At 46.9% G+C, this 18,731-nt stretch overlaps 2 pseudogenes; both read left to right on the top strand.

Annotated features, from left to right (window-relative positions):
- Window positions 1–6,829: 6,829 nt before the first annotated feature.
- On the top strand, window positions 6,830–7,070 carry LOC139235260 (U2 spliceosomal RNA; annotated as a pseudogene).
- Window positions 7,071–7,190: 120 nt separating this feature from the next.
- On the top strand, window positions 7,191–7,429 carry LOC139235201 (U2 spliceosomal RNA; annotated as a pseudogene).
- Window positions 7,430–18,731: the final 11,302 nt, after the last annotated feature.

Below are 18,731 nucleotides of genomic sequence, written 5' to 3'. Positions count from 1 at the left end.
AGTGTGCCGGTTCCGGCAGCGCTGAGGAGTAGCACCCTGGAGCGCCGCGCCAGTGTACAACGACCCCGGTATCAACGCGGAAACAAAATTTGGTTGGCGCTGCACCTCTAGCGCCCCCTAGTGACCCTGCCAGAGAAAGGTGGCGTGCAGAGCTGTCCCGGGGAGCTGCGGGAAGGAACGATTGCATGAGGTAAGTATGATTGATATTTTTTTTGTGCGAATTAACTTTATTTGATGTGAGTAATGAATCGGGAATGTTCTTTGTGTTTTTTATTCCGATTTGTTTTTTGCAGGGAGGCCTCTCTGAGAGCACGACAAAGTCGGCTCTTTAGCATGGGATCTTCAGTTGCTCACCAACACTACTATTGAATCTAAGGCAGCAGATGGCAAAGTTTGATCGCTACATCACGAGGCACGACTACGCGATCATTCCCAGATACCACTGCCTGGGACAGTCACACCTGGTACATGGATACATAGGAACATATGAAATAGGAGCAGGAGTAGACCATACGGCCCCTCGAGCCTGCTCTGCCATTCAATAAGATCATAGCTGATCATTGACCTCAACTCCACTTTCCTGCCCAATCTCCATATCCCTTGATTCCCCTAGACTCCAAAAATGTATCTATTTCTCAGCCTTGAATATATTCAGAGACTCAGCATCCACAGCCCTCTGGGGCAGAGAGTTCCAAAGATTCACAACCCCCTGAGTGAAGAAATTCCTCCTCGTCTCTGACTTAAATGGCCGACCCCTTATCCTGAGACTGTGCCCCCTAGTCTTAGACTCTCCAGCTAGGGGGAAACAACCTTTCAGTATCTACCCTGTCAATCCCCTTCAGAATCTTGTATGTTTCAATGAGATCTCCTCTCATTCTTCTAAACTCCAGAGAGCATACCAGTGGCATCTCAGTGATTGCCTTCTGTGATATCTCTAGGCTGACACTCCAGTGCAGTGCTGAGTGAGTGCTGCACTGTCGGAGGTGCCGTCTTTTGGATGTGACGTTAAACCGTGTCCCCATTCTTTCCTTCTAATCTCACAGACTGCCCTCAGCCATTCTCACCTGGTGCTGCTCAGTAAAATGCGGTGCGGACGACGTACTGAATGCTCTGCGGCTGTGGCGTGAACTACCAGAGTTAGTGGCAGAGGCAGAGGCCGTGTCAACATTGAAAAACAGGTCCGATAGGTTGCAAGAAAAGGGAATACATTTTATAGGAATGGGGGAACAGAGGGGATTAGGACTGCTGTTCATGTGGAGAATGAGTGCCAACACAGACTGGATGGCCTATCGAGCTGTTTCCGTTCTGTAATTTCCATGTAACTCCGTTAACATACAACCCATTCAGCACAGGACGTGCTCATTTGTGTTACTTTTCACCAGTGAGTAAAATAAAGTAGTCGGCTAGCATGCCAGTTATAAATCAGCATTCTGAATACACCTCACATACACTGGAATATGGTACAAACTGGGTTTAAATACCAACAGCACTCAAGCGTAATCTCCAGCGTTTAAGACGGTGCAGCCATTTCATGCCAGGAGTCATTTTGTAATGTACAATCGAGCTGAACAAAGTGCAATGCCCATGGAATTACTCACCCATAAAAGCACAGTTGGTGCATCAAATAAATGTGACTCCCAAAGTAACTGCCATCGAACAGCAGCGAAGTAATGAACCAGCGCTCCAAAGAAAAATCAGGCCTAGACTGATGGAATTAATTCATTTTCTCTCTCTCTTTTTCTTTGTGAGGATTTCAGAGCAATTAGTCTGGGTAGTCGCAAACCTGTGTCCAATGGGTGTGGATTCCAGAACGCAGTTTAATTTCCCAGCTCGGCCAAATTTGTCAATAAAAATTCGAAAGCGGAAATCGACTACACTAAAAGTCTGAACGCTATAATAATGACTCATGGACAATGTGACAAAATGGCATGGAATCGTTGTGTATTTTGACTTTGCGAGCATTGAATTGTTATGCATAACTGGCACCGAATCACTGCACAGTTTATAGGTTGGCATGGCACCCAAGTGGCACTGAATTGCTACATATAATTATCGTTCACTGTGTAACTGTATATGTTCGCACAGAACTAATGTCAATAAATATATACGTTGGCATGACAACCAAGTGACACAGAGCCACTGCGGTTAACGGAAGGTTGAGGGTGTGGATCGTGGAATTGTAAAAACAAAAAAAACATCTGAGGGGTATAATGTATTTGCTTCATGGGTTCTTTGCTTAAGAAGTCATAGCAACACAGTGCTATTAAGAACAAGTTGGTTTATTAGCAAAGGTTTAACAATCACACTACACATTACCAGTTCATCCACCAGACTCACAACCACCTGCCTCATCGTGGATCCCCCGAACCCAACTGGCTGGGGTTTTATTGAGTCTTGTGAACATCACGTGTCTGGTTAAGCCACTCCCACCTCAACAGCTCTACAAACCTGTGAGCGTACTGGAAAGCAGTAACAGGATCGGTCCAAGTCAGCATGGATATTTGAAAGGGAAATCATGCTTGACAAATCTTCTAGAATTTTTTGAGGATGTAACTGGTAGAGTGGACAAGGGAGAACCAGTGGATGTGGTATATTTGGACTTTCAAAAGGCTTTTAACAAGATCCCACACAAGAGATTGGTGTGCAAAATTAAAGCAGATGGTATTGGGGATAATGTACTGACGTGGATAGAGAACTGGTTGGCAGACCGGAAGCAGAGAATCGGGATAAACAGGTCCTTTTCAGAATGGCAGGCAGTGACTAGTGGGGTGCTGCAGGGCTCAGTGCTGGGACCCCAGCTATTTACAATATACATTAAAGATTTAGATGAAGGAATTTAGTGCAATATCTCCAAGTTTGCAGATGACACTAAGCTGGATGGGGGTGTGAGCTGTGAGGAGGACTCTAAGAGGCTGCTGGGTGACTTGGACAGGTTAGGTGAGTGGGCAAACGCATGGCAGATGCAGTATGATGTGGATAAATGTAATGTTATCTACTTTGGTGGCAAAAACACGAAGGCAGGATATTATCTGAATGGCGGCAGATTAGGAAAAGGGGAGGTGCAACGAGACCTGAGTTTCATGGTACATCAGTCATTGAAAGTTGGCATGCAGGTACAACAGGCAGTGAAGAAGGCAAATGGCATGTTGGCCTTCATAGCTAGGGGATTTGAGTATAGGAGCAGGGAGGTCTTACTGCAGTTGTACAAGGCCTTGGGAGGCCTCACCTGGAATATTGTGTTCAGTTTTGGTCTCCTAATCTGAGGAAGGACGTTCTTGCTATTGAATGAGTGCAGCGAAGGTTCATCAGACTGATTCCCGGGATAGCAGGATTGACATATGAGGAGAGACTGGATCGACTTGACCTGTATTCACTGGAGTTTAGAAGGATGAGAGGGGATCTCATCGAAACATATAAAATTCTGACGGGACTGGACAGGTTAGATGCAGGAAGAATGTTCCCGATGTTGGGGAAGTCCTAAGGATAAGGGGTAAGCCATTTAGGACTAAGATGAGGAGAAACTTCTTCACTCAGAGAGTCTTTAACCTGTGGAATTCCCTACCGCAGAGAGATGTTGATGCCGGTTCATTGGATATATTCAAGAGAGAGTTAGATATGACCCTTATGGCTAAAGGGATCAAGGGGTATGGAGAGAAAGCAGGAAAGGGGTACTGAGGTGAACAAACAGCCATGATCTTGTTGAATGGTGGTGCAGGCTCAAAGGGCTGAATGGCCTACTCCTGCATCTATTTTCTATGTTTCTATGTACATTACAAGGGTTTTTTTTAAACAATCTTGCTGGTGTGTGAACACTTATAACCACCATCCTATTACGTGTGAGGTTGTTTAAACCAAGTTCACAGCCTTCATCTTCACAATGATTCAATTCCCTTTGGCCTTTTGCAGAGCCCACCCACCCATCGCAGATATCTGCTGACTCCCTGCTAAAGAACCAACATGATGGGCGAAGCAGCCAATCATCGATAATGCTAGAATGTCCATCTCATTAAACCTCATGGACCTCTTCACCCTGATCTCATGGACCCCTTCACCCTGATCGCATGGACCCCTTCACCCTGATCCCATGGACCCCTTCACCCTGATCTCGTGGACCCCTTCACCCTGATCTCATGGACCCCTTCACCCTGATCTCATGGACCCCTTCACCCTGATCTTGTGGACCCCTTTACCCTGATCTCATGGACCTCTTCACCCTGATTCATGGACCTCTTCACTTTTACCAATATTAGCAATGGACCATATTCTGATATTGGAACTCCTGACAGATCATCGATTTAACCTGGCCAAACCAAGGGGTCAATAACTACTTCTGCAGCTGGCTCCCCTCGTCGTCTGAAAATCTTTCTACAATGCTTTTCCGCCATTTCCTTCATTTCAACCTCCTTTCCTGTTCCTCTAACCACACCTTTAGATATTTTCGTATACCCTGAAATCTCATACATTGTTTATGGTTATCTCAATGCTGGAGATGCACATAAGATACAGTGGCTCAATTTCAGATAAATAATGTTACAGGAGGCTAAAACTACAATGCATTTAAAAGTATTCCCTGGGAAAAGGCAGATAATAACCTGACTGAAGGGACTGCTTATGGCTCTTATTAATCCAAATAGCAGCTGTTAGTTAACTTAATTATAGAAAGTTGAGATACGTTGGGTAATAAAAGAAGATGCAGCATCCGACTGCTTAGTTCTTTTACTTCTGAGCACAATGACTTCCTCCATTGTGATTGTAATATATATATATAGCTAAATCCAGTGGACTACTGGGGCATTGCAGCTGTAGTGTATGGAGGAAGAGTCAGATTGAACACTGTGAACTCAAAGTAAAGTGTGACCTTAGTCTTTTATTGCAGGTCTCCAGAGTGCCTCTCCAACCAGTGAAGCACTCTTAAATACCTGTGCTCCCAAGGGATTATGAGATCCCTTATAACCACTTGGGACTCTGGGAATGAGCCCTCTCGTGGCTGTACAGAGTATATACAAGTTCAGATACATAACAACATTCCCCCCCCGAAAGTCAATAGTGTAACTATTTACAATGTGAGTTGATCTGGGGCCCTTCTTGCCCTGGTTGATCGTCTCGCTATGAAGGCTGGTGTTGTTGAGTCATTTGTTGGGCCCTCGCTGGGCTGCTGTGCAGCTGGCCTTGCTGGGCTGCCTGGTGTGTTGGGCCCTGCAGGGCTGCTGTGGACGATGGGTTCTGCTTCCTGGTCAACCGTGGTGTCGGTTGCCACTGGTGTGTATGTTGGGGGATCAAAAAATGTAGGGTCCAAGGTGGGTTTGCTCAGGATAGTCCGTGAATCTGAGTTTGATTTGGTCCAAGTGTTTCCAGTGAATGAGTCCATTTGAAAGTTTGACCTGAAACACCCTGCTCCCCTTTTGGCCACGAGTGTGCCGGGAAGCCACTTGGGACCTTGCGCATAATTTAATACAAATACAGGATCATTGACTTCAATCTCGCGTGACACATTTGCGCTATCATAATATGCACTTTGTTGAAGTCGCCTGCTCTCTACCTGTTCGTGTAGATCAGGGTGAACTAACGAGAGCCTTGTCTTAACTGCTCTTTTTGTCATGTATCTTACATTATTATATATAACTGTATCCTAACATGCTATACATGACTGTAATAAGATATGACCAGTAATCACCAGCATACCTTACCACCAGGGTTGCACTTGCAAGAGACAGGTATATAAGGGCATGTCTCAGGCAAGTGCAGCATTCCAGAGCTGTGAAATAAAGGTGCAGGTCCAGAGTGACCTTGACTTCACTACATGCCTCGTGTGAATCTGAGGGGACAGGACTTTACACTTTTCATGAGCAGTTCAGCAGGTGGGATCCCACTGAGCGAGTGGGGTCTCGTGCGGTAGCTAAGCAGGACTCGGGAAAGGCGAGCCTGCAGTGAGCCTTCAGTTACCCTCTTCAATCCTTGCTTGATGGTTTGCACTGCTCTCTCTGCCTGACCATTGGACACTGGTTTAAACGGGCCAGATGTGACATGTTTGATCCCGTTACGGGTCATAAATTCTTTGAACTCAGCACTGGTAAAGCATGGCCCGTTGTCGCTCCCCAGGACATCGGGGAAGCCATGTGTGGCAAACATGGTCCGCAGGCTTTCAGTGGTGGCAGCGGACATGCTAGCCGACATTATCTCACATCCAATCCACTTGGAGTACGCATTTACAACCACAAGGAACATTTTACCCAAGAACGGGCCTGCATCGTCGACATGTAGCCCAGACCACGGTTTGGAGGGCCAAGACCATAAACATAACGGCGCCTCCCTAGGTACATTGCTCAACTGCGAGCATGTATTACATCTGTGAACGCAGGATTCTAAGTCCACATCGATGCTGGGCCACCACACATAGGATCTGGTTATCGCTTTCATCATTACTGCCTGAGTGGGTACTGTGGAGGTCATTGATGAAGGTGTCTCTACCCTTCTTGGGGATCACTACTCGATTGCCCCACAGAAGGCAGTCTGCCTGTATAGACATTTCAGCTTTGCGCCGCTAGAACGGCTTTATCTCTTCCTGCATTTCCATTGGACACTGGACCAGCTCCCATGAAGCACACAGCTTTTGACTAGAGATAATAAGGGGTCCTGGCTTGTCTAGGTTTTGATCTGCCGGGCAGTGACGGGTGATTGCTCACTCTCAAATGCTTCCATAACCATGGCTAGATCTGCGGGCTGTGCCATTTCCACCCCCTTGGTGGGCAATGGCAGCCTACTGAGAGCATCGGCACAGTTTTCTGTACTTGGCCTGTGGCGGATGGTGTAGTTGTATGCGGACAACGTAATCGCTTCTCGGCCTTTTGGCTAAGATCATGCGTAACTGACCTGACAGGGGAGTAGCCACCATGACCTCCGGGTGGTTCTCCCTGGATCAGGAAGGTATATGCTTGCTTTTTTGGAAACAGGAGGTGGGTGGGGTGGCTTGACCCATCCACCTCCACGGAGGTGTGTGTGGGGGACCTGACCCATCCACCTCCATGGCACGAACCTGGTATTGCAGTACTTCCAGGAACGGTGCAGTGGCTCTAGGCCTTTTGGCTAAGAGCATTGGCGCAGAGTGATCCTTGGCGTGTGCAAGGTGACCTCTGGCGTTTGTGATTTGACAAAGAATTGGAACGATTGGCTACGAATTTCAAAAAAAAACGTGAGCTTCTCGGCCTTTTGGCTAAGATCATGCGTAACTGACCTGACAGGGGAGTAACCACCATAACCCCAAGGTGGTTCTCCCTGGATCAGGAAGGTATATGCTTGCTTTTTTGGAAATAGGAGGTGGGTGGGGTGGCTTGACCCATCCACCTCCACGGAGGTGTGTGGGGAACCTGACCCATCCACCTCCATGGCACGAACCTGGTATTGCAGTACTTCCAGGAACGGTGCAGTGGCTCTAGGCCTTTTGGCTAAGAGCATTGGCGCAGAGTGATCCTTGAATGGGCCCAAGGTGACCTCTGGCGTTTGTGATTTGACAAAGAATTGGAACGATTGGCTACGAATTTCAAAAATAAAACGTGAGCGCCATCTCTGGATGCGGCCAATGCGTTGGTATTTATCCCTTTGCTCTCGGAAAACAGGGATATAAGTGGCTTATGGTCAGTTTCCAATTCGAATTTTAGCCCAAACAGGTATTGATGCATTTTCTTTACCCCATAGACACATGCTAACGCTTCTTTTTCAATCATGCTCTAGGCTCTCTCAGCCTTAGACAGACTCCTGGATGTATAAGCAACCGGTTGCAGTTTCTCGAAATCATTAGCTTGTTGCAATACACACCCGACGCCATATGACGACACATCACATACTAGTACCAAACGCTTACATGGATCATACAACACAAGCAATTTGTTTGAGCATAACAATTTTCTCGCTTTTACGAAGGCATTTTCTTGGCTTTTGCCCCAAATCCATTCGCCCCCTTTTCGTAGTAAGACATGTAGTGGTTCTAGCAGGGTGCTGAGACCTGGTAAGAAGTTATCAAAGTAGTTCAAAAGTTCCAGGAACGACCGCAGCTCCGTCATGTTCTGTGGCCTTGGTGCATTCTCGATCGCCTCCATCTTCGCGTTGGTCGGCCTGATGCAGTCCGCCGCAATCCTCCTTCCCAAGAACTCCACTTCAGGCGCCAGGAAAACGCACTTCGAGTGTTTTAACCTGAGCCCCACATGGTTGAGGCAACTCCTCCAGATTCTGCAGATGCTCGACTGTGTTATGACCTGTGACCAAGATGTCGTCCTGGAAGACCACAGTGTGTGGGACTGACTTCAGTAAACGTTCCATGTTTCTCTGGAATATTGCCGCCGCTGATCGGATTCCAAATGGGCATCTGTTATAAACAAAAAGATCTTTGTGCGAGTTGATGCAGGTGAGGGCCTTCGATGATTCCTCCAGTTCCTGTGTGATATAGGCTAAAGTCAGATCCAGCTTTGTGAACGTCTTTCCTCCCGCCAGCGTTGCAAAAGGTCGTCGGCTTTTGGAAGTGGGTTTTGGTCCTGCAGGGAGAAACGATTGATAGTTACTTTGTAATCGCCACAGATTCTGACGGTGCCGTCTCCCTTGAGGACTGGAACAATAGGACTGGCCCACTTGCTGAACTCGATCGGTGAGATGATGCCCTCTCTTTGTAGCCGGTCGAGCTCGATTTCTACCCTTTCTCTCATCATGTACAGTACTGCTCTTGCCTTGCGGTGGATGGGTCATGCCCCCGGAATTAGATGGATCTGCACTTTTGCTCCTTGGAATTTCCCGATGCCTGGTTCGAACAGTGAAGGAAATTTGTTTAACACCTGTGCACACAAAGTTTTGTCAGCGGGCGATAGCGCTCGGATGTCGTCCCAGTTCCAGCATATCTTTCCCAACCAGTTCCTGCCGTGCAGCGTGGGACCATCGCCCATAACCACCCAGTGGTAGCTTGTGCATCGCTTTATCGTAGGAGACCTTTATGGTAGCACTGCCGATTGCAGGAATCAGTTCTTTCGTGTAAGTTCATAGTTTCATATGAACTGGAGTTAAGGCTGGCCTTGAGGCCTTGTTGCACCACAACCTTTCGAAAGTCTTTTTGCCCATGATGGACTGGCTCGCGCCCGTGTCCAGCTCCATTGACACCGAGAGTCCATTTAGTTCAACATTCAGCATTATCGGGGGACAATTCGTGGTGAATGTGTGCACCCCGTGTACCTCTGCTTCCTCTATCAGAGGTTCTGTTTCATTGTGATCCTCCGTGGATCTGTCCTCCTCTGCAACGTGATGGTTTTCAGGTTTAGCAGGCCTAGCAGCTCGCCTGCACACTCGTTGGAGTGTCCCATTGTTCCACAGCCCTTGCAAATGTATCCTTTGAATTAGTATGAATGGAAACGATGTTCATCCCCGCAGCGCCAACAAAGTGTTAATGGCCTTGCATTCATCACCCTTGATGGTGGACTCTGAGTCATCTGCGGACGTGTAGCTGCAGGTATGTGTGACCCGCCCTATCCATTACGATTCGAAAACAACATCACTTTGTTCACAGTACTTGTAGCAGCACTTGTGTGCTGAGAGATTTGCTTAGTATTGTCACTGGTGGCAATGAATGCCTGGGCTATCGCTATGGCCTTACTCAAGGTTGGGGTCTCTACAGTCAAAAGTTTGCGAAGTATGGTTTGGTGGCTAATGCCAAGTATGGAAAAGTCTCTGAGCATGTGCTCCAAATGTCCTTCAAATTCGCAATGTCCTGCAAGGTGTCTTAGCTCGGCGACATAACTCGCCACTTCCTGGCCTTCAGATCTTTTGTAGGTGTAGAACCGGTACCTCGTCATCAGAACGCTTTCCTTCGGGTTGAAATGCTCTCGGACCAGTGTGCACAAATCGTTGTACAATTTCTTCGTGGGTTTCGCTGGAGTGAGCAGATTCTTCATGAGGCCATATATTGGTGCCCCAATTTCTCCAGGATGCCCACTGTTCTCTGCATCTTTGGGTTTGCTATCTGTATCTCGTCGCCAGTTGTAGTGTATGGAGAAAGAGTCAGACTAAACATTGTGAGCTCAAAGTAAAGTGTGACCTTAGTCTTTTTTTGCAGGTCTCCAGAGGGTCTCTCCAACCTGTGAAGCACTCTTAAATACCTGTGCTCCCAAGGGATTATGAGATTCCTTGGGACTCCGGGGAATGAGCCCTCTGGTGGCTATACAGAGTATATACAAGTCCAGATACATAACAGCGGCCACTGCTGTTTACAACAATAAAGCGGGAACAAGTCATGTGACTGGCTACCTGAAGTTATCAGCCATCTTAAAGCTGTGTGTGGTTGTGATGTCATACTGGAAACATAACATTGGTGACGAGGATAGAAACAATCGAATTATTCCAACCTTCAACTCCTTCCACTTCTGTAGGTAAAATAGGATCAATGTGAACAAACCTAATCTTTCCATTATCAGCCATCTTAAAGCTGTGTGTGTTTGTGATGTCGTGCTGAAAACATAACAGTGATAAAGATAGACCTTAAAACAAAGGCTAGTCAAGGGGAGCATCTTAAAGGAAAAGAGAGAGGTGGAGAGGCAGAGAGGTTTTGGGAGGGAATTCCAGAAATTAGGGCCCAGGCGGCTGAAAGCACAGACACCAAAGGTGGGGCGATGGAAATCGGGGATGTTTCCAGAGGCAATTCCATTAGATGTGATTGCACCAGAGAGGGTGCAGAGGAGATTTACGAGGATGTTGCCAGGACTGCAAAACTTTAGATATGAGGAAAGATTGGATAGGCTGGGGTTGTTTTCCTTGGAATAGAGAAGGCTGAGGGGAGATTTAATTGAGGTGTATAAAATTATGAGGGGCCTAGATAGAGTGGATAGGAAGGACCTATTCCTCTCAGCAGAGGGGTCAATAGCCAGGGGGTATAGATTTAAAGTAGTTGCTCTATAGAAGCTTTTGCAGTCAGTTTTTATGTTTCCTGCAAGCTTACTCTCATACTCTATTTTCCCCCTCCTAATTAAACCCTTAGTCCTCCTCTACTGAATTCTAAATTTCTCCCAGTCCTCAGGTTTGCTGCTTTTTCTAGCAAATTTATGTGCCTCTTCCTTGGATTTAACACTATCACTAATTTCCTTTGTTAGCCACGGTTGAGCCACCTTTCCAGTTTTATTTTTACTCCAGACAGGGATGTACAATTGTTGTAGTTCATTCATGTGATCTTTAAATTTCTGCCATTACCTATCTACCGTCAACCCTTTAAGTATCGTTCGTCAGTCTATCCTAGCCAATTCACATCTCATACCATCGAAGTTACCTTTCTTTAAGTTCAGGACCCTAGTCTCTGAATTATCTGAGTCACTCTCTATCTTAATGAAGAATTCTACCATATTATGGTCACTCTTCCCCAAGGGGCCTCACACAATAAGATTGCTAATTAATCCTCTCTCATTACATAAGATCCAGTCTGGGATGGCCTGCTCTCTAGTTGATTCCTCGACATATTGGTCTAGAAAACCATCCCTTATACACTCCAAGAAATCCTCCTCCACAGTATTGCTACCAGTTTGGTGACCGCAATCTATATGTAGATTAAAGTCATGCATGATAACTGCTGTACCTTTATTGCACGCATCCCTAATTTCCTGTTTGATGCCACCCCCAACCTCACTACTACTATTTGGTGGTCTGTACACAACTCCCACTAATGTTTTCTGGCCTTTGGTGATTCGCAGTCTACCCATATAGATTCCACATTATCCAAGCTAATGTCCATCTGCGTAATCTCCACATATCGCATATGATAGTATGGTGACAATAATGTGTATCGTGCCATTGGTGCTCGAGCTGTTTGTGCCCGCATACAATTGGGCTGAATCAGGGTCTCAGAGACCATTTGCACAATTATGTGGTGCGCTCTCAGTGCACATTTGGAATGCCAGGGGCCACAATGCCAGGCAGCCGCAGCCAATCATCATAGGCAGTTCCTCGGTAGCGAGGAAGACTTGCTTCCACTCTAAAAATGAGTCCTTAGGTAACTGAACAGTCCAATACGGGAATTACAGTCCCTGTCACAGATGGGACAGATAGTCGTTGAGGGAAAGGGTGGATGGGACAGGTTTGCCACATGCTCTTTCTGCTGCCTGCGCTTGATTTCTGCATGCTCTCGGCGATGAGACTCGAGGTGCACAGCGCCCTCCCGGATGCTCTTCCTCCACTTAGGACGGTCTTTGGCCAGGGACTCCCAGGTGTCGGTGGGGATGTTGCACTTTATTAGGGAGGCTTTGAGGGTGTCCTTGTAATGTTTCCGCTGCCCACCTTTGGCTCATTTTCCGTGATGGAGTTCCGAGTAGAGCGCTTGCTTTGGGAGTCTCGTATCGGGCATGCGAACAATGCGGATAAAGGGCAGCTGGCTGCCTATTATACGCCGGGCAATGTTCCACTCTGAGGGGGAAGGAGCGTCATACACCTGGCCGGGGCAGTGGTGTTATGGAGTCAGGGTGTTATGTATGTAATAACTCGACCGACTGAATACTGTAAACTAACACAAGTACAAACCTGGCTCTGCTTTATTAGGGCCCAAAGTGATTACATTACATGATGGCTTGCCTTTTATATCTGGGCCGTACACACGTGCGTACCGCCCAATGACCTCCGACAGTGGCGCTACCTGGTGGTTAGTAACCCCAAGCATACATACATGACACATGGGTTCCAGGTTGGGGTGGGGGTTGGGTGGGGAGGCTCACTGGACAACGTACCCACCCTTCAGCATCCCTCATTGAATATGGGTATTGTGGTGGGGGGGGGGTGGCGGGGGGGGAACATGACTTGTGCACAGGCTCCCAGGCCCCTCGGCACTCTCTGCCCTGGGACTGACTGGCCACCTGAGGCACAGGACAGGCCTCGGCACTTGGTGCCCAATCAGTCACGGAGAGGATGCCAGAAGTGCTTCAGGGAATTGGGCACTCAGCCCGGTAGTATCTGCCTTCACGTATAAACTTTCGCTGATATTTAGAGCTGTGCAATCTGTCTCTGCAATGGTGTGGACTATTGAATTATTCTGCAACATACAGTGTTACCCATGTAATAATCTACCTAAATATCGCATTTCCAGAAAACTCTCCAGAATGTAATACAGTGCCTGTGGTAATCTCTGATGTAATGTCACCTTTAGTAATCTCTCTATTCTAATGTGTTTTCTCTGGGAATCTCTGTAATCTCTTTCAGCCTCACAACCGCACGAGATGTCTGCACTCCTCAAATTCTGCCCTCTTGAGCATCCCTGATTATATTCACTCAACAATCGGTGGCCGTGCCTTCAGCTGCCTAGGCCCCAATTCTGGAACTCCCTCCCTAAACCTCTCTGCCTCTCTACCTCTCTTTCTTCCTTCAATCTCCTTAAAACCGACCTCTTTGACCAAGCTTTTGGTCACCTGCCATAATTTCTTCTTATCTGGCTCGGTGTCAAATTTATCTGATTTGTCTTATAACACTGCTGTGAAGCGCCTTTGGACGTTTTACTACGTTAGAGGCGCTATATAAATAAAAGCTGTTGTTGTTGTAATTTCCCTATTTTAATGTGTTTTCTGTGATAATTTCTCTATTCTACTGCCTTGCCAGTGATAATCCCACAATTCTCCTGTGTTGTCCGTGCTAGTCTCTGGAGCAATGCGCAGCCAGTAATAATCTCTCTTTTATGTACTGTGATTCCTGTGATGATAACATCCTGTGAGGCCAGTGTGATTCTGTTGCAGGAGCATTGGCTGTTCGTGTTCTGGGGAAGAATGGTCATCCAACTGCTGCTTTACTTCTTCAATCTACAGTTTGAGACTCCCACCTTCTTCAGCACGTCACAGTGGACATCTGTTCATCATCATGGGTGGTCCCGCAAACGAGGATGACTTGCTTCCACAAGAGTTCACAGATGTTTCAATGACGGGCCCGATGTTCCAGTCCTGAACTTCAGTTGAGGGTTGGAAGATGCCTGTGCGTGGATTTTTTTTAACTTGTGGTGACCGTTGCACATCAGTCCCACATGGTCTTGACAGAGCATGGCCTTTATCCAGTGGCAAGGGTTAACCAGGACAACTAGAGACCTGCTCTGCTGCACGGACCTAGTGCGCACACACATCGCAGTGTGGGCTGGTTTGTGTTGCCCCTGGGCCCTTGGCTCTCCTCATTTGCTATAGAACACACCAGACTCCACAGAAGTGGAGCACACTAAGTCCCCTTCCGCACAACAATAGCAGATGTATTACAGGAAACAAAAGCCGAGGTGGAATGAATTGGGCCCAGTGTGTTATCTCAGGGTACTGATGATGTACATTGATTTTCCCCCACCATCACTCTTCTGGTTTATTTTGTCACAAGGGCCACCTTGATTATTTAACAACTTTGCAAATGACCCCAGTTCAACTGCTGCCCAATAAATCTTTAACCCAATATTTGACTGGAAGTTTTGACTTACATAAATCGCTATCCATTTACCTTACCTGATTATCTGTCACTATCCCAGTGTTCAGCTGGTCTACATCCCGAAATGGTGGCAACAAGTCAGTCCCGTGGTATTTATAATAGGTAGCGAGCTGCTTCATGAGGGTCTCAAAGCACTTCATGACATCTGGGTCAGTTTCAAGGTTGATATCTTTAAGGCTGTGAAGACACAACCCAGTCACACATTAGTCTTCAAAAATATATTTTAGATGAATATTGTTTTGGGCTCACCAAGTTGAATGCTGTCACTGTAAACTGCAACATGTTAATTCTTTTTGCACCCATGGTCACCGTTGAACTCTTCGGAAGGGGTGGAAATTCGGTTGCGCCTCTGTTGCGGCCTATAACCCAGGCCGAGCGGTAAGGTTTGCGCCGGGAAATGGTTTGCGTCTGCCGCCGCAAAATTCACCAGCTGGGCCCTGAGTGTGGAACGGAGCGCTAAGGCAGGCGTTGCACACCTCTTTTAGGGCGCTAGGCCGGCTGAGCGACTGAAAATCCCGAGCTAAACAGCCGGCCTCGGTGCGCCCTAAGAGAGGCCTCGGGGGGGGGGGGGAAATCTGAAAAAAACCACCAAAAACATTCCCAATACATTAGTGACACCGCAATAACATAAATCGCAAAAAAAAAACAATCGCACTTACCTCACTGCAGCCGCTACAGCTCGGAACGCCCGTTTCCACAGGCATTCCCACCAGGGCACGCCATGCGGTGCTACGGGTTGGGCACAAAGCAAAAATTGAGCCGATGTCACAGGCTCGCCTCTCCCGGGCGGTAATGCTCTGCGCCCCTCAGAAATCGGCCCTGAATGTCCCAGCTGGGCGCTGGAGAGCTGGCCGCCCGCCTGGAAGTGCTTACCGCCGCTGTTGCTGCCACTCCGGGATGCTAACAGGGGCAGCAGAAGACCAAAGTTATGGGTTGTGATATTGGCAATCGGGTTGAATTTCCTCCGAACGCCCTTTCATTTGGGAGAAGACTTTCAGCTCATTCATTTTGGCTGCATTAAGACAAACCCTAACTGCGAAAGGACGGTTCCAATGATTACATAATCTAAGCTCTATTGGCTCGATTATTAGCGATAGAGACATTTAGAGATTGCATATCACAAATGCTGCATGAGTGATTACTGTAATAATGACTGATTCTACTCACTATTCTGGAGCTTTCACTGTCTGAAGACTTGGGTCATTCCCTAAAATATTGGGATTGAAACCTATTGATAAAGCAGATATGAAATTAATGCAGGAACAATCTCATTTATTTCACACACCATAATTTAACACCTTAAATGCAGGATTTCGTTCTGATCATAGGTAACTAGAGCAATGTCTCTATCTACAATATAGTAAAAAGTTCTATCTACATGCACTTTTTGTCAACTTTTTACATTGTAAATTCACATGTCCACCTTTCTAATGGAAGCTTGTCATGCTGCAATTGCACCCTCCTGCCAGTGGTGGCGCTGAGCCACCATTTTGTTCCGATGCAATGAGGATCATAGGAACTGGAGGAGGCCATTCAGCCCCTCCAGCCTGTTCCTCCATTCAATGAGATCATGGCTGATCTGCGACTTAACTCCATATTCCCGCCTTTGCCCCATATCCCTTAATACCTTTGGTTAACAAAAAGCTATCAATCTCCGATTTAAAATTAACAATTGATGTAGCATCAATTGACGTTTGTGGAAGAAAGTTCCAAACTTCGACCACCCTTTGTGGGTAGAAGTGTTTCCTAATTTCACTCCTGGAAGGTCTGGCTCTAATCTTTAGACTAAGCCCCCTAGCCCTCGACTCACCAACCAGCAGAAATTGTTTCTCTCTATCTACCCTATCAGTTCCCCTTAATATCTTAAAATCGTCAATCAGACCACCCTTTAACCTTCTAAATTCTAGGGAATACAGCCCTAATTTGTGTAATTCCTCCTCGTACCTTAACCCTTGGAGTCCGGGTATCATTCTGGCAAACCAACGCTGCGCTCCCACCAAGGCTAATATATCCTTCCGAGGGTGTGGTGCCCTGAACTGCTCACAGTGCTCCAGGTCTGGTCTAACCAGGGCTTTGTACAGCTGCAGCTATACAACTCTACTCCTGTGCAAAATTACTGTCAATTTTGTTTCTTAACTATAAATAATAAAAAGAACAAATCGAAGTACGATATAAAAATAAGGGCATTTTTATGAGTTTGAGTTGAAATTGAATTATGCCTATGCTCTGTGCTCCACTTATCCCCTCTGCCTTTTAACCTCACTTCCCTGAGGTCTGTACTTGGTCTTGACACTTCGGTCTGCAACACCGCGGGAGATTGACCAGCATAGTCTATCTTGTTGAAAATGGGGGATTATGCGCACTATTTTTCACAATTGTTCACCTGTCCTGCCTTCTCCCTAAGGCATTGGCCTATACCGTTCCACTGAAAATATTACCTCACCCAAATGGTCAGACTTTATGCAGAAGCCCAAGAAGTAAGTCACGGCAGACTATTCAACCATGGTGGGGATCGTCGAAGCCAAGCCTGCTCCTTTCCAGCATTTAGGGGTGCCCGGTTAGTATCTAGGAATGGGACTCATTTTCCCCCTTTCTATGTCATTGAAACCACTGCCCCTGCCGTTGCACCACAGCACAGGCGAGGATCGACCTTCTGGTTGTCAGAGATTAGTTCTACGCCTGGTACTACCTTTAGTGTCAGCTGTGGCTCAGTGGGCAGCACTCTCACCTCTGAGTCAGAAGGTTGTAGGTTCAAGTCCTGCTCCAGGAACTTGAGCACAAAACATTGAGGCTGACACTGCAGTGCTGAGGGAGTGCTGTGCTGTCTTTTGGATGAGACGTTAAACCGAGGCCCTGTCTGCTGTCTCAAGGGGACGTAAAAGATCCCATGGCACTATTTCGAAGAAGAGCTGGGGAGTTATCCCCGGTGTCCTGGCTAATATTTATCCCTCAATCAACATTAAAAAAAACAGATTATCTGGTCATTATCACATTGCTGTTTGTGGGAGCTTGCATGCGCGCAAATTGGCTGCCGCATTTCCCATATTACAACAGTGACTACACTCCAAAAGTACTTCATTGGCTGTAAAGCGCTTTGAGATGTCCGGTGGTCGTGAAAGGCGCTATACAAGAACATAGGAAATAGGAGCAGGAGTCGGCCATTCGGCCCCTCGAGCCTGCTCCGCCATTCAATAAGATCATGGTTGATCCGATCCTGCCCTCAAGGCCACTTCCCCGTCCGCGCCCCATAATCCTTGACTCCCTTATCGTTCAAAAATCTGTTTAGCTCCACCTCAAATATATTCAATGACCCAGCCTCCACAGCTCTCTGGGGTAGAGAATTCCAAAGATTCACAACCCTCTGAGAGAAGAAATTCCTCCTCATCTCTGTTTTAAACGGACAACCCCTTATTCTGAAACTATGCCCCCTCGTACTAGATTCCCCCATGAGGGGAAACATCCTATAAATCCAAGTCTTTCTTTCTTTAAAAAGGGCACAGCAACTGAGAGTCCTCAAAATAGAAGAAAATCATCTGTATGAGTGACTTTGTACAGCTAATTCCCCTCTCCACTCCCCACCCAACCTTGAAGCTTGCTGCACTTCACCTGCCCTGAATACACCTTCATTTTTGAGTTCAGATTATTTTCATGTATCCAACATTCCCCATGGCCTCTTTCTTAAACTATAGTTGTCGCACCCTCCGAATAAACATCTAATCATCTCCAAACTACCGCTGTCGGGTTATCTGAGTGAAGATCCAATCCTCCGCTAACTACCGGTATGATTGATACAACCTATTTAATGAATCATTTGCATTGCGGAGGATTAGGATTAGGGTTACTCACTGGCCTTTCCCCTCTGGGACCTAGATGCAAATACAGTGCAAAGTAATGAGTTATCTACTGGCCCTAAGGGCCTATGTGAAACGAGTTTGGACGGTCTCCAACCCAGTTTCTCTTAGGAATGAGAAATAGTGAAGAAATGCCTCTAATCTGGAACTAATTGGTAGTCTGAGAGAGACCACAGAATGGCTGATGTGGGAAATGGAAAATGTCGCACGGGTTCATTGGGGGTGGGGGGGGTTGCTATTCTGGGGCTTGAACTGAGGGACATTACATGGGCAGAGTAGAGCAACAGCTAAACTATACCTGGCTGGACGAGCTTGATATGGAGACGGGGGTTGGAATTTTCCGCACTGGGCAGTAGTGTACACTGGGGCATTCTGCATGTCGTTTAAAGGTGTCCACCGTAGCTCAATGGGTAGCACACTCATCTCTGA

Source organism: Pristiophorus japonicus, chromosome 22, assembly GCF_044704955.1.
Source record: "Pristiophorus japonicus isolate sPriJap1 chromosome 22, sPriJap1.hap1, whole genome shotgun sequence".
NCBI classification, from domain to species: Eukaryota; Metazoa; Chordata; class Chondrichthyes; family Pristiophoridae; genus Pristiophorus; species Pristiophorus japonicus.
The sequence above is the reverse complement of the archived record's forward strand: the minus strand, read 5'-3'. Positions and strand labels throughout refer to the sequence as shown.